Here is a 27,141-nt window from a genome sequence, read left to right on the forward strand (position 1 = left end):
AAATGTTTCTGTGCCACATAATACAAGTCAATCCTATAAGTAAAACGGAAACTTTGTTATGTGAGGTCAGTCGTGATTATAAGTTATCTTGTCTGGACTGTGAATTTAAGGATTCACATTTCGAACTCTGTACTTACTAAAAACATTGTGGATGTACTTACGAGAATGATGGTCAAATAACACTATTAGGGTAAACCAGAGTAGCATAAGAGCTCGCGATGAATACTGTTGGCTCTTGTCTATCAGTTCAAAATTACTGACAGAATTATAATTATCGGTATTTCGGTCATCTGGGTGGACCTGGGAGGGTCAGGTAGAACCATGACCTCTTCCTCTTTGTGTATGTACGTTTGTTTGTTTTGAACTTCCCGCAAAGCTACAAGAGGGTTACCTGCGTTAACCGTCCCTAATTAACCAGTGAAATACGAGAGAGAAGGCACCTAATCATCACCACCCACCACCAACTTCTAGGCTACTCTTTTACCAACGAATAGTGGGGTTGATTGTAACATTATAACGTTCCACGGCTGAAAGGGCGTGCATGTTTGGTGTGACGGAGATACGAACTCAGATTAACCTTCTACCCACATTATCAGTTGAATGTTAAAGTGAGATGTTGCTTTAAGCAATATGTCGATCCAAGTCGAACATTAAGTTAACATGAAAATAGCAGCTTTGTAAACCAGTCACCTATGTCTTATTTCAGTATGATCCAAGATCAGAAAGCAAATGTAATAAGTTAATACAGATGTCTCTAATTTTTTCTTGGTAATTTTTAATATTTGTTGTTAGATGCCTGAACAATTCTTGTAAATATAACATTCATAACAAATTATGTTGATATTATATAAATATCAATATATATATAGTCGATACCAGTATAAATTAATATGAAGATGAGAGTACAAATTAACATACTAGAGAAACTTCTTAGAAATACTGGGTATAATAGAAAAAGCGCCACATGTTTCACACGAATAAATAAATGGTGGATTGAAATGGTAAACAAAAATTGATTTAAAATATAAATTTGGACTTTTCTTGTAAATCACCCTACTTATGTTTCGTGATCTGGTTTCATGATTTAGATGCTCTAACTAAATTGTTAAAGTTTGTCGTGTCATAAGTATTGAGTAACTCATGTTTCATTCAAGAAATGACATTTTGCCTTTTTTGAATGTCCCATTTTGAAATTTTATGTCGGATAAGAATAGTACCTTTTTCTTTAGTATTTAGCGTTGTTTATCTTGTACTGTTACACAATCAACAGAGAAACCAGCCATAATGTTCTATATGTCATTAATGCCTATCTTTTCCTGTTACACAATCAACATAAAAACCAGCCATAACGATTTATATAATAATAATATTGTCTATCTTCTACTTTTACACAGTCAACAGAGAAACCAGCCTTAACGTTTTATATAATAATAATATTATCTATCTTATACTATTACACAGTCAACAGCGAAACCAGCCTTAACGTTTTATATAATAATAATATTAGCTATCTTATACTGTTACACAGTCAACAGAGAAACCAGCCTTAACGTTTTATATAATAATAATAATATTATCTATCTTATACTGTTACACAGTCAACAGAGAAACCAGCCTTAACGTTTTATATAATAATAATATTAGCTATCTTATACTGTTACACAGTCAACAGAGAAACCAATACCCTTTAGGGTAAATTCAAATTTTCTGTTCAGTGCGATCCTTAAAGCAGAAGCTCAGTTGATCTGACATTTTATAAACTTTCACAAACGTAATGATTCAACTTTTCAGGAAGCGTCAGAGATTAATTTATCATATTTTTAGCGAACCTTTTACATAGTAGGGTTTCTTTGTTCACTGTTACGTACAAAGCTTCATAAGGGGCTGTCTGTAGTCAGCTCATCACGGCATTAAAACTCAATTTTTAGTGTTCTCAGACTTATAGTCGGGAGACACAGTAAGGAATTTATATAGAAAACTTCCTCGAAACGAACAGATATCAGCTGTATATTTTAAACGCTGTTTCTACTGAATATTAAACTTACGCTTCATTTGAAAATATATAGAACATGAAAATAAAGTTTAATGGAACTGAAATGTTTATTTTATCAATTCGAAATAACATATTCCATCTTTTCGCTAAACGAATGACCCATTTTTAATAAACAACAGAAACTGTATAAAGCTTAAAATACTATACGTCATTTATTTCATTTATTAGAGCTGAAATACATATACATAAAAGCAGCAATACCATACTAAACTCCTGTTTACAAAACATAATATATAATCCATTGTTTTTAACAACACTTAGGTTCGGTGTTTAGTTAAAACACAGTAACTTAATTTGTATGGGTTCCAGACGTACCTTAATGATTAAGTCTACCAGACTACGAATAAGGTGGTCCAAGATTCGAGACAACAATATGCCTCTGAACACGTTTCTAAATTTAACCAGCGAATACGTGTTAAATAACAAAAACAATCCCACCTTCAGTTAAAACAACTGCATAATAGAAAGTAAGGGCTAATTAGCAGTTTTGAATTAGGGTTAAAGTTGTTTGATCTTCAGTGTTTCTGATTTGTCCGTTCAGCTAATTTGTAACATAAGCATAAGAGGAAGGAAGGGAGTGGAAACTATTGTGGAATTGTCGATTTAATAAAAAATCACACATAAATATGCTAAATGAATAAAGAAAAAATTATGTTTCTCATTTTCCATAGAGAGACGTTCCCCCTCTTGGCCTCCCCGTCTTTGTCAAAATGCTTATCGTAAAGTGTATATGATTTTTTCTTTAATGTAAGTGTTCTTTAATATCACACTTTTATTACAGAGATTGTTTGCGTTCTTAGCTTAATATTATATATATATAAATATATTTAAGACTAACTTAGGTCTTTTAAGATGATCCAATTTTATGGGATATTATTGGGATTGAGGCCGAAAATATCGTTAAGAGCGAGGACAAGAAACTGATAAAAAATGCATTTTATTTCTTATAGGTATTTTAAAATATACATTTGATTAGCTGTACTTGTTATAAGGTTAATTTTTAGTTTTATTCTAAGTAGTCAGATAGCTAACTGGGATTTTAAGATAATATTAATATAAAATATGAGCTCCCTGGCTCTTAACCAGATGTGAAATGTCAGAAAATAGCGAATCACAGAATAAATATAAAATAACCTCAACAGAACACTAGATATTTAGAACACTCAGTTATTTATGTACGAAACCATTGTATTTCTAAAAAGTTATGTTTGTGAGTGAAAAAACCTAATAAAATAAAGTTCACTTTCACTCCTTCTAACTTTTTTGTGTTGGTTTTGTTTTAATGAAAAACCTGAGTGGCTTATTTGCTGTGTCTATCGCAGAAAATCGAACCCTGGATTTTAGTGTAAACTTACAGTTGATCCACCGGGGTACAACAGCAATAAGATTTGTAACTGAATTGATTTCAGGTCAAATGTAGTGGGACAATAATATTGACAGAAAATAGTAATACTTAAAGAGGCCAGTTTTACAGGAAGAATGTCACATGTGTCTGCCACGCAATCCCAAGATGGCAAATTTTGACACCAGAAAGATCGTAAAAAACACATAAAAATCAAAAACTGTCTAATCACTGCTCGAGGAACCTATTTGCCAAATCCTATGTAGATTGGCCAAAATATATTGGATACATGAAAATCTCTATTTTGCCAGTTTTCATCTTGATTGTTGTAAATATGATTACATAGGAGCCCAAAATATACACACTTAGGGTATATATTATACCCTACATTTTTTGGGTTGATTGTTCTTTGACTTTAAAAAATCCTTTAAAAGTCTTAAACAAAAATAATGGAAAAGAAGTCTGAACAACTTGAACAGAGATATAATCCTACCAAGTTTCAAATCAATCCGTCAAGAATTGAAAGAAAAGTAGTCGATTGAGAAGTGTTTGGAAGAAAAAAAACAGCATGTCCTGCTGCGAAGACATAATAAATGAAATGTACATCTTGTCAAGTGAAATAAAAACAAGATAATGTCAAATATAATACAACAAGTCTTGTTGGCTTTGCTGTTTGGGAGTTAATATGTATTTTACCCGTCATGAGAATTGAACCCGGAATTTTAGCGTTTCGAACCCTCAGACTTATTCTCGAATCAATAGAGAAGAAAGCAAACGCCTAAAGGTAAAAAAATAAAACCATGGTTCATCTTTACTACTCATGCAAAGTTCTAGAACAATCCAATTTGACAAGAAAATAAATGAATCTTTTAATTAGTGAAATCTCGATTATATTTTACCTCGAAAATATTTGATAAGTTTTATTAATCTAAGATGAGTAATCTCTGGAGATCTGTGCTGAATAATTCTGCTATTCAAGCTTCACAATTCGAATTGTTCTCAAATCCCATCGCATTAGAGCTCATGAATTATGTGGTTTTACTTAAAGATAGTTTCCTATATCCATACATAAACTACAACACTAAAAGACGTGGTTGTTGCGTCATTTTTAGAATATATATTACATTATTGACTCATCCATAATCATCTGTACGTCAAAATCCCCTACAAATGTTTAGAATGGTAAGAGTCAAAAAGCTGCTCAGTTCTAGATGTTAGGCTTAGAGTTTCTTTTTGACCTCCACATCCTAAATTTATGTTGTTCGTATATTTAAAAATGGACATTGAGGTATCAAAAGATGTTTTAGAGAGTTATAGTTTTCTATTCTGATTTTTTGTTTTTGTTTTTGCAAGCTGCTAAAACATCCAGAAACTTCCGTCGTTGTTTTTGTTTTGTTTTAAAGGAAATAAGTTTGATTATGAGTGTTTCTTACATAAAAGTCAACTAATACAATGAACTTTGCTCAAGGAAAGTGGATATCAGAAGGCACAATATCATATGGTTACATCTTGTGTAGAAAATGTACGTGCCTACCAATCTCAACAACAAAAATATCAGAACATGTAAATGAATATATTACTTTCCAACTGGCTCCAGTTCAATGAAAAATCCTCTTGGAGTCAGTCATGATTTACTGACATGTATAATTATAAACATTTTCAGTGCCTTGTAAATACATCCCCCATAAATACATAGGTTCCCTGAATATTGTGTTCATAATTTATCACGTGAAAAAAGAAAATTGTCTTTAACAGCTAATATTTGGTCTGATAGTAGTCTATCTGTAATGTTTATCGTGTTTAAACACATCAGCCCAGGAATGAATCACAGTTCTCCAAAAAACTAATTCTCACAGAAATTTGAATTTCTCAATATAATTCATTAGAAAAATGCTCCGCGTTTTGGGGCTGTAGGTGCATTATAAGAGTAAGAGTTTGATTCCACTATTCGGTCAATGGCTGGTGAATACCATCTGCTTCCCTACATGTATATCAGTTTGAAGTAAAGGTGGCTGTGCGTATATAACCCTTGTATAACTTTACGCGAAAGTTTTAAGAATCAAAACAAATAAAAAAGCTATTATCCACCCTCGTTTTTTATACGAAGCTGTAAGTGCACTTTTTGTTCAACGATAAGGCTAAGTCACCACCAATCACAGAAGATCTTCATTCTCATTCTCGAGTGAAATATGTAAAAAGTACGTCATTATTTTTCATACTGACCCCTCCCTCCAGTGGTACTGCGGTACGTCTATGGACTTACAACGCTATAAATTGGGTTTCGATACTCATGGTGGGCAGAACACAGATAGCTCATTGTGTATCTTTGGGCTTAACTACAAACAAACAATTTTTCATGCCTTTTTGTTAGCTCTTGACATTCTGTTGGACCCCCTCTGGTGAGAATGAAAGAAAGTAAATTAAGAAGCTTTATTTAAGTCATCATTAACATAGCGATTAAACTTGTATGAATGATATTACCATGGTAGGAAAGGAAGTATGATTTTTTTTATAGTGTGGTTTCTTCCATTCCACTCCCTCTTCTTCCTACCGGAAATGAAATCATCAGGAAATAGTGTTTTCTGAGTGGTTATTCAGTTGGGCGTATAATACACTGTGTGTTAGTTAGATATGTTTATAAATATAAACAAGGCGTTTCTCTTTTAGTTCAGCTAGATTAATGGATTTAATAGAGGACTATTAAATACGTGTGTATTGATGCTTTTAAACGACTGCTTTTAATAGTTTCACCTTGTTAAATATATATTATTAGATTACTTATGGTTCAGTGATGTCCTGTGTCCCACTTCGATTGAACGTTAATCGAGTCATGTCATAAAAAGTCATGAAAATAATAAAAAAATTGAAGTATTGTGGTGTTTTAGTGTTTGTATCCAAAGATGAAAGCTTTTGTGTGTTTTTGGTTTGAATATATATATATACCTACGTGTATACGTAGCAGTACATCTTGTCTCAAAAAGTACACAACTACGTCGCTAGAACAATTTTCAGTCATATTCAAATATATACCAATTAGTTCATATAGTAAATAAACAATACGTGGCAAAACACACTAGTTATCATGAAGATATAATAAATTAAAGTCAGTACGATTAATTATAGCAAATTATTATCAGTATTTGTTTCTAAGAGCTTATCTCTTCAACCACATGTGTTTTTATGTGATTCTATTTGCGATTTGCATGAAACACACCATCAACATCACTGCATGCAAACAAAATGATGTTATTATATAAACTTACATGTCTAAACATATTTTAATTAACTTGTGTCTGAGGTAAAAAGATGATAATGGACTACGACAGGGATTTAGAAATGTGTGTAACCTTGTCCCTAGAAAAAACACGAAACAACACATCATTAAAATATCACATGTTCTCATACTCGAATTTCCATCATCACCCTTTACTCCTAGAGCTAAATTAGGGCAGTTCGTTGACAGCTTACAGTGGGTTGTCGTAAAAGAAAAAGGTATTAGAATAAGTGCAACGTTTCGACCACTAGTGTGGTAATTCTCAAAGAAAATCACAAAATGAACTGAACTGGAATGTATTTATAATGATATAGTTATAACTCCCCTCTGTAAGCTATCTACGAATTGATTATCATTATTCGATGTGGAAAATTTATCCCCCAGAGGGGTTTTCTAGTATGCAGTTGATTACAAATTGTGCACCGGAAAAATATTTGTACCCTTAAAAATTCACCTAAATGAGTAAGTTCGAGAGGATAGATATTAAAAAAAAAAATAGATAATAAAATTCCATTGCAGTGTTGATAAATAAATGTATTTATTATAACATTTTTCATTTTTGGATTATTTGTTAGTAGGACTGTACATATGAGGTGCAATAAGGGGTCATGTATTGAAATAAGATAAAATTAAAATATAATTGTGCATTAAAACATCATTCGGAAAACTTAGTTATCCTTGTATCAAAAAGTTAATTTTACCGAGAGACCGTCTTGAGGGATCTCCGTTTTAATCATTCAAGTAGTGTTTTGTCTGTCAGTCAGTCAGTAGTCACTAAAAGGGACGCTTAACGTTGTAATTTGTACTGTCGTGACGTCAGTAAAACATGCATATGTCATGAATCACGAGATAAATTAAGCACTTTTTAGGCTAAAACATAGCATGACATATTAACTTGAAAGGAAAATAAAATAAAATTTTGGTTTTATTTCGTCTTGAAACAAAGGTACATCTAATCTTTAATCTTCTCGGTCTGATGAGGAACAACGATTCTCAACAGGGTTTTGTTATTAAAGAGCCTCACAAGAACCACCCTTCGAAGTGAAAATAAACTTGGGTTTCATTTTAGCCTTACAATAACCACCCTTAGAAGTGAAGATAAACTCGGGTTTTATTCTAGCTTCACAAGAACCAACCTTCAAGTGAAGATAAACTCGGGTTTATTCCAGCTTCACAAGAACCAACTTTCGAAGTGAAGATAAATTTGAGTTTCATTCAAAAACGTTATTTTTCCATCAGGTGACCTGCGAAACAGATCTTTGGACAATTGGTAACGAAGTAAATTTCCATAATTGTTTTGTGTTGTTTTTTTATATCACACTCCTCTTTTCGTCGTTGATTTTTGTATATGAAGTCCAAGTTATACAGTTTTACAAATAATAACTAATTTTTAGGAATATATATATTTAAATGTACATACAGACTTATATATATAAATACCTTTCATAGAATAAAATATTATCATAATGCCATTTTCTGTTTGTTTTGATAGGTCGTACAAGAAACATACATTTAGAAAAACATCAATAAATCTGCAATTGCTAAAATGACAAATCACGCGGCGACGGCTGACTTGTGATTGACTTGGAACGTCGCCTGTCGTGACCATGGAAAGCGAAGTTCTGTCAAACACGAACGTATTTTCATTTAGACTCGATACGTTCTGTTCAGACGACGGATGTGGAACAGTCTGGTTTGAACTGGAACTGAGTTACTTATAATTTGGTATGTAAAAACCTACCAGACGAAAAATGCAGCACGTGACCTCGAACATCACAAAGTTGTCACTTGTGGCGCCGATCTTACCAAACCATAGCTACTAAACACTAAACATTTTATGTCAATCACTCAGAAAACTTAAATAAATGTAAGTGCTTGTAAAGGAACTTAACAGGCATAACTTTTAATTCGTATTTTACTTTTCAAACTGCAAAATATTATTGTTCTGAATTGTTTGTCATGGCTACAGCATTATAATGGCAAACTAATAGGCCTATTGTAATAAGAGAAAACTGTTTAACGTAGAATCCGTACTTATCCTTATGATATCAAACCAAATATGTTTATATAACCCTACAGGCAACTCATTTATACGTATCGTTTGGTTTCGTAGGTATCCGTCTGTTTATCATACATCTATTTGTCTACAAACAAGCCATTTATATACTTTTATAAGGTGTTTATCTGTTTGGCATACTGCATCTTTTTATGTAGCTCAACTAACAAGTCGAGTCTCGCTGAGTGGGTATTTTGGTATTGATGTTAAATACCCAGGAGGGTCAGGTACATTAGACCTCTTCCTCCCTCCCGAACGTTGATAGCGTCTGTCGTCAGGGGTTTGTTTTGTTATAGCTTTTGGGCCAGAAAACATACATAGTATAACACAACAATTGGGTTTCTCGTCAGGCCCAGTTTCAGGGCACAGTCCATGCATGGACACACAAAAAATGGTTGTTTTTTATTTCTCTTTTATTCTAATATATTTTCTGTATTTTTCCTTTTTTATTTTCATTCAACATATTTGTATTTTATTTTTCTCTTTTTTTCTTCTTATGCTGCTTTTCTCCATAGAGAAAATGCTACTACTTCTAGTAGTAATAATAAAATAAAATAATAAAAAAAAGATAAATAAAATAAAAATAATTATATAAGAACATTTGGGACAATTGAAAGAAAAACAAGGATTAAGTGTCTAGTGTAAGGTGGCCAGCTTGTGCAACATTCCTTAAATACATGTTAAAAGGGGAGAGGTATTTAGGACTATTTACATCATGTACGTGATATCTGTCGAGATCACACATTAAGTTATTCTTATGCCAATTCTTATTGAAATATTTTAGAGAATTATACAAGAGTCTTTCAGATATTGTGTCTATGTTCGCATATTTGTGCATGAATGTGAATGAAGTGCTACGTGGTACTTTATATGCCGAAGTTAGAACTGAATTTTGTATTCGTTAAGTTTCTGTAAATGTGTGGGTGCTATGTTAATCCATGCAGGTGATGCATATTCTAATATGGGTCTATTGTACGTTTTGTAGATTTTAAGTATATTGTCTGGTGATGTTCCTTGGTTTTTACCTGAAAGACTTCTTGCATAGTTTGCTCTTTCCCAGATTCGTATCAGTATATTTTTAATATGCTTTGTTTTAATCGTAAGTTAGACCGAGAAATTTAGCAGAAGTAGCAGTCATTAAAAGTGATCCATTCATGTAGAGCTTTGGTGGATCTTTTTTTCAGTTTGTTGAGTCTGCTGAATAATACCACTTGGGTTTTCGGCATATTGATTTTAATTCTGTGTTTATGGCAGTATTCTTCGATGTTATTTAGAACTGGTTGTACGTTCGTTGCTGCAATTGAAGGAGTGGGGCACTTTTCCAGACTGCTACATCGTCGCAAACTGTGATGCCCTAAATTTACGAGTCGACAGAGCATATTACTCACATACATAATAAATAATATAGGGCTAACAACCCCTATGCAGGAACCCTGCTTCAGGTGAAAAGGACCTTGAGTGTAAGTTAGACATCTACTTTGTACATTCTGTTTTCCAGAAAGTTGGACAGCCAACGAATAATTTCCTGGGGTAAAGCCATTTCATGTAACCTATGACGTAAACCATTATGCCACACTGTGCCAAAAGCTTTCTCAATATCGAGAAAGCAAGCTACAGTGCATTCATTTTTATTAAAGCTGTCAGTAATTGATTCTGTAAGTCGAATCAGGTGGTCTGAAGTTTGGCGGTATTTTCGAAATCCGTTTTGAATTTCAGGTAATTTTGAATTTTCTTCTAAGTATACTGAGAGACGATTACTAATTATCCTCTCTAATATTTTGCCAATACAACTGGTTAGGCGAATTGGGCGGTAGTTGTTTGGTTTATTCGCTGGCTTTCCTTCTTTCTGGAACATTAATATTATTGCTTTCTTCCAAGAAACGGGGATATATCCAGCTGATAATGATAGATTAAATAAGGCTGTTAGGTGTTCATATGATCTCTGAGTGCCGTGTTTTAGGAGGATAGTTTGAATACCATCTTCTCCAGGAACTTTGCTTTTTGTGTTGTTAATAGCAGTTACGACTTCCGTTACAGTGATATGTTTCATCAGTTGATGAGTGCTCTAATCTTTTGTTTTCTTGTGGTGTATAATGTGTTTACTGGGAATATAGGTGTGTAAATGCTTTTGTTGTGATCAATAAAGTTGTTAACTGTATTATAGAAGTATCTGTTCATGTCTGGTTTATGATGTGTCTTGAACGTGTTTTCTAGGTGTTTTTTAAATATCTCAGCTTTTTTTATGTTAGTGTACGCTGCTTCTCCATCCAGTTCATGTCACCGGATTTACAACGCTAAAATCAGGGGTTCGATTCCCCTCGGTGGGCTGAGCTGATAGCCCTTTGTGGCTTTGCTATATGAAAAACACACACACACACCTCCATCCAGTTCAAGTGGTGGATATACTGTGTTTGTTGTTCCTGTATTCGTAAATCTTTTTAAGTGTGTCCAGAATTGTTTTGGATCAGTTTTGTGATTTAGTTCTGAACAGAAGGTGTCCCAGTTTTCTTGTTTTTGTTGTCGGATTAAATGTCGTATCTTATTTCTTATACTGTTGATCTGTGTTTTAGTGTGGGGTTGCGATTTTGTATGTACTGTCTGCGGAGTATACGTCTGTCTTTTATTAAGTGTATTATATCTTTATGTGGTTGCCATGAGTGAGTTGTTGTGAAGTGTTTTTGTTTCGGTATAGAGCTGTCGGCTGCATGTTTTAGACACTCAAAGATGATATGACAGTACGCATCTATATCTGACGCGTCCGCGGCAATATGTAGTACTTCGGGAGGTAAGGTTTGATTTAAGATAGTTTGAAAAAATGGCCAATTAGCTTTGTTATAATTCAGTTGATCTTTAACTTTAATTTTGTTTAAGTGGGGGATTAGATTGAAGATACACCAAACTGGAAGGTGGTCACTGTCCAAATCGTGACCAACATGAAAGTTTACAAATTTGCGACTCATATTATACGAACACAGGCATAGGTCCAGTATTTCACTGGTGCCGTGTGCGTACAAGATATGTGCCTGTGTTGCATCGTTTAATAAAATCAAGTTAGTTTCATCCAGAAATTGATAAAGTATCTTGCCGTTTTCGTTTGTACTTCGACAGTTGAATGCTATATGTTTACTATTTAGATCGCCTGTAATGATGAGATTGGGATTGTTATTATTCAATGAATGCAAAAGATTTGCATCTAACACTGTACTAGGCGAGCAGTAGATGCCCGCCACAGTAACGTCAGTATGATTATGCGTTTTTATATTGATGACTATGGATTCGTTACGGGAAGGAATGCTAAGTTCCTGAACTATAAGTTCAGTCCTGTACAATAATAAAATACCTCTGCTGGGATCTCTATTATCCTTCCTGTCATGTCTGATAATGGAGTAGTCGTTTAATTTGAACCGATGGTAGTTATAGAGGGCAGTTTCACTAATTATAACAACATCTGGTTTTATGGAGTTTGTTGTATCTTCAATCTCATGTTTCTTGGAAGCAAGAGCACCCTGGATATTGATGTATAGTACTGTAAAGTTATCCATGTTTAAAGGAGTTTACGATGGAGGTTAAAATTTGCGGCAGGAATTTATGGATGTTTTTCAAAATGATTTTAACTTTTATGTCTGTGAGACTTTGGTATTCGTAGGGTTTGTACATTCTGCCATAATTTCCGAAAAGGTGGAAGTAATGGCAGATGTCAGTGTGGTTTCAATCGTCGTTGGCGTGGTTGGTTGTGTGTCTTGAGGTGATTTGGGTGATTGGTCTTCATATGGTGATGGTTTTTCCTGTCGGAGTGATGAAGTCTTGACCACTGCAGCATAAGTGTTTGTTTGTGTAGTTGTGTTTTGTGGTGCTGGAGTGGTAGGTACGTGGGGTTCGATAATTGTTCGTGGTGGTGGCGGCTTGTTCGTGTTGGGATTTTTAATTTCATACAAGTGTGTTTTAATGGATTTATATTCTTAGCATCCTTTATAGTTAGCCGTATGTTCCTCCCCACAATTGCAGCATTTGGGTTTGGGGTTTTGTTTAGTGCATTGTGAAATATGGTGATTCTCCCCACAGCCCACACAACGCGCATTTGCTTGACATGCTGCTGCTACATGTCCAAACCTTTGGCATTGGTAACACTGTGTGACAACCACTGCTGGTGTTTTTGTTTGTTCAACCGTGTACCTTTGGTACCACAGAGTGATACCATTATTGATGAACTGTGTTATGTCCTGGCTATTATCTGTTACTACTTTGATTAAGTTAGTGGGTTTTTTGGTGATGTTTGAGATTATTCTGTCCACTGAAATATGTTTTATGTTTAGTGCACTTAACGCATCCTTTATGTCTTCTGTGTCTATTGAATAATGCACACCCCGGATCACAAATGATTTAGGTGTTGGTTTAGCTCCAGGTAAGTGGATTGTAATTTGTCCTGTTTTAAATGCGTCTGAAGGCCAAGCTTTCAATAAACTGTTCAAGTCAGCGGGTTCCTTTCCTTGAACAAGAACACCGCCTCTAGGCAGATGTTTAATGTTAACAATCGTAGTCGTTGGTTTGCACCTGTATATTTCTTTTGCCAGTTGTGGCTGGTTGAAACTACCAGGGACCCCTTGGATAATAATGGCATGCTTCGGTAATTTCGGTGCGGGTTGTGTACGTGTGTCGGGATTGGTTGACTTTTGTTTAAGTTGTTTTTTCTGACCAGGAGTCTGCACTAGCGTGAAGCCTTCGTCGCCAGAAAGAGCTTCGTCTTGTTCAGGATTAGTGTGTTGTGAAATATCCAGGGTGGGGTTTGAGATACTTAAACTACTAGTTATTGGCTTGTCGTTATCTAATACCGTAGGCTTAGCTACACTATCGTCAGAAGTTGAAGGTAAAGTGTCCTTAACAAGTTTTCTTTTTTTTAGTTCTTACAGTAGTATCTTTAGTAGGAGTTAGTTTAGATTTTAGTTCTTTCTCAGGAACAAACATCAGTGATTTTAATTTTATATTATCATCTACGATATGGCCACCGTCACTAGACTTGCTTTTGGTCCCAGTTGTACACGGACTTGTTCCCTCTATCTTAGACGCTATAACATTCTCCACGGTGTCTGACCGCTCCGACTCCCGGCCAGCATGACGCCTCGCTGTTTCGACTAAGTGGAACTTGCAGTCTCGGGCTACTTCGTAAGGTAATATAGTTATGCTGCTGTCTACTAGGTCTTCGGTCTCTGTAACTGCTAGCGTGCAGCTCGAGGTAAATAGTAGCAACTCGAAAACTATGAAACGGGAATAAGTCGTAGAGCACGTAGAATTTGCGAGCCTTCAAAAGTACAACTTATCTCTTCCCTCTCCAAGCGCCGTTCTCCTCAACTAACAAGCTATTTATACGTTTGGTTTGTCTGAATTTCGCGCAAAGCTTCACGAGGGCTATCTGCGCTCCATTTATACGCATCTTTATGTTTCACAATGTATACAGATACATATATATATATATATATATATATATATATATGTCAGTTTGCCACACTATACACTTTCATCTGGCTCTACAGACAAACAAATTATGCGTATTTAATATACCAGTTTGCTGTACTACATCCGTTTAGCTAGCTCTATAAACAAACCATTTATGTGCATCATCAGGCTTCGCTATGTATCTGTCTGTTCGCCAAACGTGAATGGTGCAGAATATACAAAATGAAACCATACAGCACGAAACGAACCAAACCCGAACAAGTGCGTAATTTATAATTTGTGCTGTTTGTTAAACAAACAAAAAAACAAAACAAATTTAAATTTAATTATCTAACTTCTCACACTGGAATTTCGTTGAAAGCTCTAAGAAAACAAAATCTCTGATTGTGATTATAAAAAGGAATGAAATGTTTATTCACGTGGCTCGTTATTTGATTTTACCTTGGCAACATGTTATACAGTTCTGAGCTCATGTTAATTAAAAGGAACCGTATGTTAAATCTATAGTTTTCAACTGTGACATTATTTTGGCTTTTGAATCCCAGATAAAGAATGAATAATTACATAAATCATTCTATAATCAAGCACCTGTTGTAGTTTAATACTTCTATTATGCTTTTACAGATGTGGAGGACTGGAGAGTATGCTGACAAATTTCCTGGCAAGCCATTGTATACGTTAAAACGAGCGGAACGGTTGTGAGCTTCAACGAACATGTTAGCATTTCTTTACACATTTATTGGAGAAGTTTGGGCATGGCATGGTCTGGTGGTTATGGCGCTCAATTCGCTATTTCGAATCCTAGTCACCACATGGTTCCCGACTGGGCCAGCCACAAGGCTGTAAAAGTTTTTGCTTACAAAGGTACTAGATGACGACTCTAACTATTTGGGATTAAGATGGTAAAAGAAAATAACTATAAATATAGAAACTTAAGTTTCTTCATAGAGATACAAACATTCTGAATATTGGTATCTACGAATATCCTTTCCTTAATGTTATATTATCATTCAATCTTTCGGCTTTGTCTACTCGAAATGGCTAAAACATTATTTTGATACTAAAGTAAATTTATACTCTTGCATATCTGTAACGAAACACACCACAATTATTTGTATTAAATTCCCGTTTTCTTTCGGTTGAACAACACCCACGAACTTACATTAACGACAATAGTTCAAGACAAGCACTAGTATTTGTGAAATCCTCATATAAGATATGCCATTTTGTTTATTTTTAGCTGTTTCTATTAATAATATTAGTTATATTACTTAGTATATCGAATGCAATTATTTTTTATTATTTTCATTTGTAATTTATTATTATGCTTTTGCTTTACATTGTTATCTGAGATAATGCAGTTAGGGTTAGGACTAACCTAAATATCCTAAGGTGGCAAAACCTCGAGATACATTATTGGAATTACGGCCAAAAAATATCATTAACAGCGAAGATGTCCAACTGATGAAACTATACGAGTTAGAATTCGTACATTCTATTTTTTATAAATGGAAACGTAAGAAACCTATTTTCATTCAGCTGTACTGTTAGCCAGGTTTAAGTTTAGCTTCACTCCAAATATATAACCTACTCTTATTGGAAGTTGTTATTATTACTTGTAAACTGCACAGAAACCATTTATAAGTTAACTGTTCCTCACTGGCTCAGCGGTATGCCTGCAACTTACAACGCTAAAAACCGGGTTTCGATACCCGTGGTGGGCAGAGCACAAATAGCCCATTGTGTAGCTTTGTGCTTAATTCAAAACATGTTAACTTGCGAAGACGCATAGCGCCGCCATATATTTTATGAATTTCCTGACAAACTAAGAATCACTTGTAGACTAGATTTATTATATAAATGTTTGTTTTTGAATATTTAAAATACCATATATTTAGCATTTGAAACTCGTGTGTAACTGATAAGACAAAAATAATGTTTTTCGAAAAAGTATTAACAAAATACATTTTTCTTTTTTCTAGTTAATAAAAACACTTAACTCAAAACTTTCAGTTTTTATTCCCCTATATGTTGCTTTAGCTTCTCCTTAAACGCGATGTGTAAAAACATTTGTCAGTTTCTATATATAATTCGTGTTTCTGTTTATATATTTGTGTACCTTCGTATAAACTCTCATTATATCAGTACGCAACTCGTCCTTCTCAGTAACTGAAATTAAACGGAACAACAAACACGTTCTCCACGCGCTACTTGTAAATTACAGACGTCTTAGTCTTGACACGCACCCGCGCTCGAATCCTCGTACACAAACATATTTATATTAGCAAATACAAAATAAAAATATAAAACCCAACAAATACGGTGTTACTTTTTTGTTTCATTTTTCAGAAAAGTGTTTACTGGTAGAATGAAGTCAGTGATGTGTAAACACCAGAAAATACCACCCACGGCAAAAATTAATTTTGTTGTAATGAATAACAACACTTTTAAACTACAGGTTTAGAAGTATTCATAGAACGTTTCAGCATTACTACTTATGTAATTAGTTCACAACGTTTTCAAAAGACGGCAGCACATTCGCTTTAATATATTATCCTCGAGAATATGAGCCGGGTTGTGCACTACATAGTTCAAGGTTCGAGTGGTGATTCTTCTTAACATTATTCATACTTTCAGCTGTGAACGCTTTATACAAGTGACGAACGACCGCTTATTCGTTATTTGGTTCAAAGTTTGTTCAACAAATCTCACGCAAAATTGCAATGTTATCTCGGTTAGCTGTCCCTAATTTTGAAGAGATAAACTACAGGGAAGGCAGTTAAAAAAATACTACTCACTGCTACTTCTTCAGCTACTTTTGTTAGACCGTATAGCGGGATTTGCTCGTCATTCCTATAACGCACCCACGATCCTCGGAACGCTTTTTTATTTTTTTGTCTTAACAGGACTCGAACCAAAGAACCTCAGTTTAATAGACCGTCACAGCTCGAACCGGGATAAAACCAAAAAGAATTTTGTACGGTAGCGTGTACCGTTTGCCGCATGGTTGGCCCCTTCACCAGTCTATAAGTCAAAAGTAGAAGCAGAAGGGGTCTCGGATCAATTTGTTTAATTTGCATAAATTGTACAGTAAAAAAATGTTATACAAATGTTTCTAGAAATATATTTCTCATGAAAAATAATACAAAAAAAAATATGAAAGTAGCAATATATTATACTAATTCCATTTGTTAAAGTGTTAATAATCAATAACATGCATGGATAAGTAATAGTGAAAGGTTAGAGACCTCGTATCTATTTGTTTGTTTTGAATTTCGCGCAAAGCTACACGAGGGTCATCTACGCTAGTCGTCCATAACGTATCAATGTAACACTAGAGGGAAGACAGCTAGTCATCACCACCCACAGCCAGCTCTTGGGCTACTCTTTTACCAACGAATAGTGGGATTAACTGTACCATTATAATATCCTCACGGCTGAAAGGGCAAGCATGTTTGGTACGACGGGTATTCCAACCCTCGATCCTCAGATTACAAATCAAGCTCTCGAACCACCTCCCCATGCCGGGCCTTAACCTCTTGTCAAGACACACAAATAGATGTATAAAAAGGTTCTAAGTCATTTCTTACTAACACAGTTAGCTCTACTCGAATACCAACGGGTGAAAACAAACAGTAAAAATACATTTAGGAAAAATATTCAGAGTTATATACTTAGTTTCGTTTTGTTGGAACACTGGCCAATAAGGTAAGACAAAGTATAACTTTTAAATATATAACAAACCATTAATAGAACATGAACGTTTCGCTACTTGATATTAATAGTTTAATATTTATTAAAGGTTTCCAAAACTTGATAAGATCATGTTACAACGTGTGTAAAAAGTTCACTTTACTTCGTTTAGTTCTTAGTTACATAGTAAAAACTGAGCCAAAGGCAGTGAGATGTCGTGTTGAAGGAGGAAACGTGCGCATAAGAAAAACAAATTAACATTTTACAGAACATTTCAGCTTGTCATGTTTCTAAAAGTCAAAATAAATTTCGCTTCACTTTCACGGTAGTTAAGTTAATAAGGCATTTCTTTGTTTTGTTTATTCATTTAAACGAAAAGCTGTGCAGTGAACTATCTGCGTTGTGCTCACTACAAGGATCGAATCTTGATTGGTAGCGTTAAAAGCCCTTAGGCTAACCGTCAAGCTACCGAAGGCATTAATAAGTAATTCTTACTGATGTGGTTTCAAAACGAGGGGTTTGTAAAAGAGTAGCCCAAGAGTTGGCGGTGGGTGGTGATAACCAGCTGCCTTCCCTCTGGTCTTACACTGCTAAATTAGGGACGGCTAGCGCAGATAGCCCTCGAGTAGCTTTGCGCGAAATTCAAAAACAAACAATCAAAATGAGGGCATCTGTCTTTCTTCAAAGTTGTCATAGAATTTCACAATATATTTAAAATGATGATGAAAATTAGGAGTAATTCGCTTTTGATCAGTATCTAAATTTTCACAATTAAACAAACAATCAGTGAACAAGCAAGTTAGTTCCAAGTTACACAATTAATGTGTTTTATAATATTTTGTGATAGCTTTTAAAAAGAAACAGCGATGTCTTCAGTTTGGAACCCTCGTCAGTAGGAAACTGAAAACATGTCAGATCAGAAACAAGCGGCCTGGCATGGCCAAGCGCGTAAGGCGTGCGACTCGTATTCCGAGGGTCGCGGGTTCGCGCCCACGTCGCGCTAAACATGCTCGCCCTCCCAGCCGTGGGGGTCTATAATGTGACGGTCAATCCCACTATTCGTTGGTAAAAGAGTAGCCCAAGAGTTGGCGGTGGGTGGTGATGACTAGCTGCCTTCCCTCTAGTCTTACACTGCTAAATTAGGGACGGCTAGCACAGATAGCCCTCGAGTAGCTTTGTGCGAAATTCCAAAACAACAACAACAACAACATCAGAAACAAGCTAATGAGAGAAGTCTGATATTAAAATAGAAATAAATATGAACAAACTAACTAAAAAGACTCGTAAAAGAAGAGTATATAAATTATGTTAAGAAAATGAGCGTAATAATCTGAACAGATCATTCCATCAAGTTTTCAAAAATATAGAAATGTAAAGTAATTAAATAAATTTGTTTTGGTTATGTTGAAAAATTACTGTGAGACATCCAAAATAATAATAATTTGTTTTGTTAACGGAACACACGTACTAAGGGTATCTGCCGCCGTTCCTAATTTTTTAACTGTCGATCACTAAAAAAAGAAAAAAAAAACAGCTAGTAGCAGCCACCGTCAACTCTTCTCCATCTTAAAGTTACTTTTTCTACCATAATCACAAAATTTGTCTCTTAATTATTTTTGTTTTTATTAATAACCACAATAAGTATTTGTAATCTCATTCATTTTGGTTAAGCAAGAATCTATCTGACAATACATTATTTATATGTGCGTATTTTGAAAAATAAATTCCAGTTCTTCACTAGAAATACAATAATGTATATCTTCTTCTTGGCTATAAGGTTTGATAAGAGGTTGCACAGGTCTACAGAAAGAAAATCAGTTTATTGTGAAAGAATATTCCCAGCTTTTGTAATATTCTGTACTGGTTTCTGAGAACCAGTTCCACGAAGGGTAAGTGGTATGTCAACGGACTCACAATCGTGAAAGGTGTGATTCCTTTCGCTATGGTGGATACAATGTAATTTTGTTCTAGAAACATACAAAGACGCCCACAGAACATTAAAATCACTCAGGAACATGGAAAGATAGGCTTGGAGTCTCTAAATGATTTTAATCATTGTATCTACTGGTTTTCTTTCTTCACTTTTGGTATCAGAATTTCCTTTAAAGTAACTCGAAATATTTAACGGTGCAGGAAAAACGTAGTTAAGTCACTAGTTCATGGTTGGTATCACCTAGGCCACAGTTATTGTTTACAATTACACAGGCTGATTGCGATGGTTTTATGTTCTACCGTAATTCCTGTACGCTGGATCCGAAAATGATATCAATTTATCTCCATCACATAGACTTTATTCAAAAAATACCATAACGCAATACTTTAAAAGAAAGACCACAACACGTTGGTTTGATACTAAACGATGTGATTTCATACAAAAAATCGGGATGAATGAGGATGCATAGTTGTTTGACATCAATGTTCTTCCATCTTCATCAGTTTGTTTATATTTTTGTTAATAAATATAACAACAAAAATGTTCATTATGGAAATGAAATAATAATTTGATTTAAGTAAGTTTTCCTTCACAATTTGCAAAAAATCCTCAAGCGATAGAAGAAAAAAGAATATTATTATCGAAACCTGTGTAACCGAATTATGGAATAATTTTTCATTAAAACTAAAACAACTTTTATGAAGTTTAAACTCGCAGGCCTGCATTATCAAAGAATAAATAAACAAAGTTTTTGACTGCGTTTTAGATTATGAAACAACGATAACTAAATTTTTTGTCAACTGACAGCTAAAGACAAAATTATTTTTATAAACATAATTCTCCCCTCGGTGGACTCAGCAGATAGCCCGATGTGGCTTTGCTATAAGGAAAACAACCAGTTCTTTGCGCCTTATATACAAAAGTATTAGGAAAATACCTTAATTTTAAATGATTATACCACAGTAGTTTTTCACATATCATAATCTGATTGTTCCATTTATTATCCTTGCATAACATTTGTTATAGAGCAAGCCATGTCGGAATATCTGTTTTGTTGCTGTAGAGAACCCTGGATTGTAGCTTTGTAAGCCCGTCAACTTACCTCTGTCCTATCAGAGACAGTACATAGTACTACGATATTTTTATACGATATCTGAACAAATATTTCGACACAAATGAACCAACGACTTTGCTGTACATAAGGAAAATCGGTATAGATAAAAGCCGATTGGATATGAAAAAAAACACTTTTGATTTATTCTTTTAAAGGAAATATCACCTTGTATTTCATTCCAAACAAAATTAAACATCTCGCCTGTTGTATTTCAACATCTGCATTGAGGAACGTTAAACAAATTTGAAAATAATAAATTAACGAATTTACGAACCTACTCGACTTCTCTGCGTCGATTATTAGAGCTTTGTATTTTAAATGTTTAGTCGATTTCACATAAAACGGATGCAAAATCTCAGTATACAAAAGGCCTTTTTTCACTGGTATTAACTTGCCTGTTTGGTCCTTTGTAACAGCTATCTGAGGTATTAACCGCGGGGAATCGAACCCAGAATTTCAATATTATAATTCCGAAGACTTAAGTCTGTTCCACCAAACACAATACACTAGACCATAATAGATACTTGTCTATGTCTTGACCGAGACTTGCTTTTGTTTTCAGTATTTTATCAAATTAAATTTTGTATGACTCATAGATTTCCCATCAGTTAATCCATAATTAGGCTAATACAGATCTGTAGTTTGTCTATTTTTATATGCCAGTTTGTTAAACGTCTGTATAAAACTAATAAAGTTGGAAACATTAAGAGTGATACAAAAATGTTATTTAAATACTGTCCCGTTGTGATGTCACATTTTTATTATATTTATACAGACTGCATAAAATTAAACACAAGGATTGCGTGTCAGACACCACGTTTGAGTTCTTTTTAGCCCCAGTGATTATTGTTTTTGTAAGTTGAACCATTTAACCACTTAAATACCAGAATATATGTATTCCTAAGTTGTATCGTTTATATGTTACAACGTAATACCTACACTAGCTGAAATTAGCAAAACAACTGCGGTTGAATTAGTTATCTTTACTATACAGTACTCCTTTAGAGATAGGATTTCTAGAATAGTAAAAATAATTATAATCGCAGACGAAGAAATCTCAGTCTGCTTACCTTAGGCCTAGCAGTAGCTAAGCCTTTATTAAATACGGCCTGTATTCGATAAAGACTTAAATTATACACTGCAACTCGTGAACGTTTTTACTTTAACTGGGAATAAATGTTACCGTACTTATCAATAAACTTACAATGTCATACTCTTACCTAACGTAAAATCTATTTAAAAACCTTGACAAGTTTTAGTACGTTTTTATACAAAATGTCTACTAAAGTGTATTTACATTCGCTTTTTGTTCACATCCGTTATGAATCAAGTACTCACGCATGCATATTAGATAGTAAGGTGGCCTCACATTTTCAAAGCAGACTTAAAAACTGAGTGTTATAAAGAAAAAAATTGCTTTCAGTTCTTGGCGTTTCACTAATAAAAGAAATAATAAGACGGAATTCTTCATAAAAGCTGTTATGGTGAAAGCAACATCGTGGTCCTTCAAAAATACATTTGTAATATATTATACAAACCAAGCCTCGAGATGTTTTGGAGAAGTCGCAGATAATTAAGTTTAATAACTGATTGATATTGTACGAATATCTAAGGAAAACTGTTCGCAACATTTTCATTTTTAAAAATTAACAAATTTATTTTGTTGCTTGTGGCAATATAACTAGATAGAACTGTGCCCACCCGAAGTAGGCTTAATTTTTAAAACCAGGATTTTTACATGTCTATAAAATACCTAACGTTAATATAACTATTTGTGTGTATTATATTTCTCAGAGTTTTTAAAATCAAACTCTTCGTTGTATAATCAAAATCTTAAATTCTCGTGTGAGGCTGAAGGCTAGCAAAAGTTTCTCAGCGCCCCTGGTTGTTTTTCAAGCCCTTTCGGGACCTGCCAGATTTAAAGGATAAAGTACTACCATGCAAGCTAAGTTAAATAAAGCATTCGTTACTGTATCAAGCAAAGTCGACAATAAAATACTGAAGTTAAACAAAACATTGTGTGGGTTTCCTCTTGTTTACTAAGGTATTTACAAAACTTCATTTCAAGTGATGAATATTTGTGGATTGTGTTTACAACGATACCTTTGGTTCCCATATTTCCTCAATTTATGCAATGAGACCTGACAAAAAGTTATAAACGAAACTAAAAATGTTTTACCGAGATCCATTTGAATCTACATAATAATACATCTTAACAGTGTCAAAAATTCGTATTGATATTTAATGTGTGTCCTCTTTTTGTTTCTTTGAAACTATAAAAAACGCCATAAAAGAAGTATTCACTAATTGTGAAAACAAGAGCTCTGCTTTGATCATAAGTAATATATAATATATCTTCCTAAACTGGACATCTTGGCAATGCAACACACCTACGTAGACATACAGTCTAATGTTTTATTTTACTATTAAGTTACACAATAATGAACCTACTCTAGATCCACTGCGAGGAATCGAATCCAAGAGTTTAGCATTTTAAGACCTGAAATGTATTGTAGAGGCACCGTTTGAACTTTATTAATAAGATTAAATAGCATACAGTAAACGAGTTATCGACATATATCAGCTCAGGTGCGAACATGTCTTCAAACGATATGCATGATTTATCAGACTATAATCAACCAGCAAATTACGTAAGATACACACATACATATTTAAATATATTACTCGTTTTCGCCACATGTGTTCTAGTCACAAAAACATCTTTCAGTGTTAATCCGTCAAATACCTAATTTTGTATTCCTACTTTTGTATACGGCGTACGTATATTAGTACAAAAATTGATTACTTAACCTTGACCTAACATTACTTACGATACACGAGACATTTTTACTTTGCATTTTTATAAAGTAAATTTTATTTAGTTTGAAAGAGCATGACTCATATCCTGTGTGATCTTGTCTTTGATATATTGAGACTTCAACACTTATCAGTTGAAACGTAAACATGAAGGTTTTTAATTTCATACAATACAGTGTTGCTATATCCTTAACCTCTTTAGCCTTGACTGTATCTTTAAAGAGCTTAGTTTACTATTTCCAAAATCTTTCTTCTTTCTATGATTGGAAACTATGAATATGTTTCCAATTACAGTTAACATGTAACTGGTTAAAGATAGTTCTTCAAATATGCATTATAAGCAAATTATAACAAGTTAAATAAATAAGAATTATAAACAATAAAACCTTTTGTGATGTGTAAAATTACCAACTAGACTGGTCAAACCAATATCAAATGTTTTGAAATTCAGAGGGTCTTTCATGAAATAAAAAGTAGAGGTCTGAGTTTATTTAACCATTTAATTTGGAATTTTCCAAGTTGGAGATGTATTTTAATCTGAACTGTGGTTGTATTTAATTGCATGTGTTAGCAAACATGTAAGTAATGAAACTAATTAATTAATTAATTTAGCTTAAAAGTGATATTCTGCACTGTCTTCATGAATAATTTAGAATTCATGAAGCCAATTATGATCTTATCAACAGATGGCGCACTACAAAAACTGTTGCTTTCTTCACTTTGTCCTTTCAGCGACTCAACGACAAGTTTGAAGGCTTAACACACTAAACATTGAGTTTCGATACTCGTGGTGGGTACACCACAGAGAGCTTTTTGTTTAGCAACAAACAGGCATAGCTTTCTTCGAAAAACTTATTTGTGGTAGAAATAAATTTATTTTATTTGAATCTTCATTGGTAACTGAGAAAGATTACAGATTTTACAGGTTCTGTTCCATTGTATTCCTGCTTGGAATGCAAATGGATATTTTTAACTGCATTGTAACATTACTTATAAAGATCAACTGTGTAATTAACTTGATGTTTTCTGATTGTTCTTTTAGCAGTTATAGGTCTAAACATCAATAAAAAAGGTAACTATAGATAGCATAATCTTCTAACTTTTCCTTTTGGCTTTCGTGCAGAAGCTGTGATCTGCTTATTGGCTAGTTTTATAGAAATAATAAATGTGGTTTGTCTGAGAATTGTGCTGTGGAGAAATGTGAGGCTCAGACCTAGTTTTAGTTTTGAAAATCGCCGAAGTACTGACACTACAAACAACTAACTTATTACTGACTCAGTGCATTATTTTCAAATCGTATTTCTGTAACTGGAGTACTGAAAATGAACTCAATAATATTCTCAATATCACACTAATAAACCCACAGGGAAATATATTTTCACTAATACAACCAGAATAACACTTATTTTCACTAATATAACCAGAAAAGTGCTTATTTTCACTAATATAACCAGAAAAGTGTTTATTATCACGGGAGTATGCTTTTATGTTTTAAAAGTATTTAAGATAAGTTAATGGTGCGACAGTGGCATGTCTAGGTGCGCATAATGTTAATACCTGAGATTCAGTTCTCCGCGGTGGACACAAGAAACAGCTCCAGGTGATTTTGTTCTAAATTAAATAAGCTAACAGATTCACGTGTTTTAAATTAGAAAAATTTCAATAAGTTTTACTATTTAAAAAGTGTTTCAGCAGTGTTCGCATTTAACCATAAGTAAACTACTCTTTTAGTAGTGTTCACATTTAATCATAAGTAAACTACTATTTTAGTAGTGTTCACATTTAAACATAAATAAGCTACTGTTTTAGTAGTGTTCACATTTAATCATAAATAAGCTACTGTTTTAGTAGTGTTCATATTTAATCATAAATAAGCTACTGTTTTAGTAGTGTTCACATTTAATCATAAATAAGCTACTGTTTTAGTAGTGTTCACATTTAATCATAAATAAGCTACTGTTTTAGTAGTGTTCACATTTAATCATAAATAAGCTACTGTTTTAGTAGTGTTCACATTTAATCATAAATAAGCTACTGTTTTAGTAGTGTTCACATTTAATCATAAATAAGCTACTGTTTTAGTAGTGTTCACATTTAATCATAAATAAGCTACTGTTTTAGTAGTGTTCACATTTAATCATAAATAAGCTACTGTTTTAGTAGTGTTCACATTTAATCATAAATAAGCTACTGTTTTAGTAGTGTTCACATTTAATCATAAATAAGCTACTGTTTTAGTAGTGTTCACATTTAAACATAAATAAGCTACTGTTTTAGTAGTGTTCACATTTAATCATAAATAAGCTACTGTTTTAGTAGTGTTCACATTTAATCATAAATAAGCTACTGTTTTAGTAGTGTTCACATTTAATCATAAATAAGCTACTGTTTTAGTAGTGTTCACATTTAATCATAAATAAGCTACTGTTTTAGTAGTGTTCACATTTAATCATAAATAAGCTACTGTTTTAGTAGTGTTCACATTTAATCATAAATAAGCTACTGTTTTAGTAGTGTTCACATTTAATCATAAATAAGCTACTGTTTTAGTAGTGTTCACATTTAATCATAAATAAGCTACTGTTTTAGTAGTGTTCACATTTAATCATAAATAAGCTACTGTTTTAGTAGTGTTCACATTTAATCATAAATAAGCTACTGTTTTAGTAGTGTTCACATTTAATCATAAATAAGCTACTGTTTTAGTAGTGTTCACATTTAATCATAAATAAGCTACTGTTTTAGTAGTGTTCACATTTAATCATAAATAAGCTACTGTTTTAGTAGTGTTCACATTTAATCATAAATAAGCTACTGTTTTAGTAGTGTTCACATTTAATCATAAATAAGCTACTGTTTTAGTAGTGTTCACATTTAATCATAAATAAGCTACTGTTTTAGTAGTGTTCACATTTAATCATAAATAAGCTACTGTTTTAGTAGTGTTCACATTTAATCATAAATAAGCTACTGTTTTAGTAGTGTTCACATTTAATCATAAATAAGCTACTGTTTTAGTAGTGTTCACATTTAATCATAAATAAGCTACTGTTTTAGTAGTGTTCACATTTAATCATAAATAAGCTACTGTTTTAGTAGTGTTCACATTTAATCATAAATAAGCTACTGTTTTAGTAGTGTTCACATTTAATCATAAATAAGCTACTGTTTTAGTAGTGTTCACATTTAATCATAAATAAGCTACTGTTTTAGTAGTGTTCACATTTAATCATAAATAAGCTACTGTTTTAGTAGTGTTCACATTTAATCATAAATAAGCTACTGTTTTAGTAGTGTTCACATTTAATCATAAATAAGCTACTGTTTTAGTAGTGTTCACATTTAATCATAAATAAGCTACTGTTTTAGTAGTGTTCACATTTAATCATAAGTAAGCTACTGTTTCAG

At 33.4% G+C, this 27,141-nt stretch overlaps 1 long non-coding RNA gene across 6 annotated transcripts in view; it reads left to right on the forward strand.

Annotated features, from left to right (window-relative positions):
- Positions 1–24,438, forward strand: part of LOC143241041 (uncharacterized) — a 55,039-nt gene extending 30,601 nt beyond the window's left edge. For 2 of the 6 annotated variants that reach the window (XR_013022163.1, XR_013022158.1), the window contains one exon: positions 14,801–19,607. This is a non-coding gene — a long non-coding RNA (uncharacterized LOC143241041). Of the gene's footprint in view, positions 1–11,059; positions 13,590–13,737; positions 13,891–14,800; positions 19,608–24,419 lie in introns of those variants that run through there. The other 4 variants (XR_013022161.1, XR_013022162.1, XR_013022160.1 and 1 more) reach the window with 4 other exon arrangements.
- Positions 24,439–27,141: the final 2,703 nt, after the last annotated feature.

The sequence above is a fragment of the Tachypleus tridentatus genome, chromosome 13 (genome assembly GCF_004210375.1).
Source record: "Tachypleus tridentatus isolate NWPU-2018 chromosome 13, ASM421037v1, whole genome shotgun sequence".
In the NCBI taxonomy this organism is placed as follows: Eukaryota; Metazoa; Arthropoda; class Merostomata; order Xiphosura; family Limulidae; genus Tachypleus; species Tachypleus tridentatus.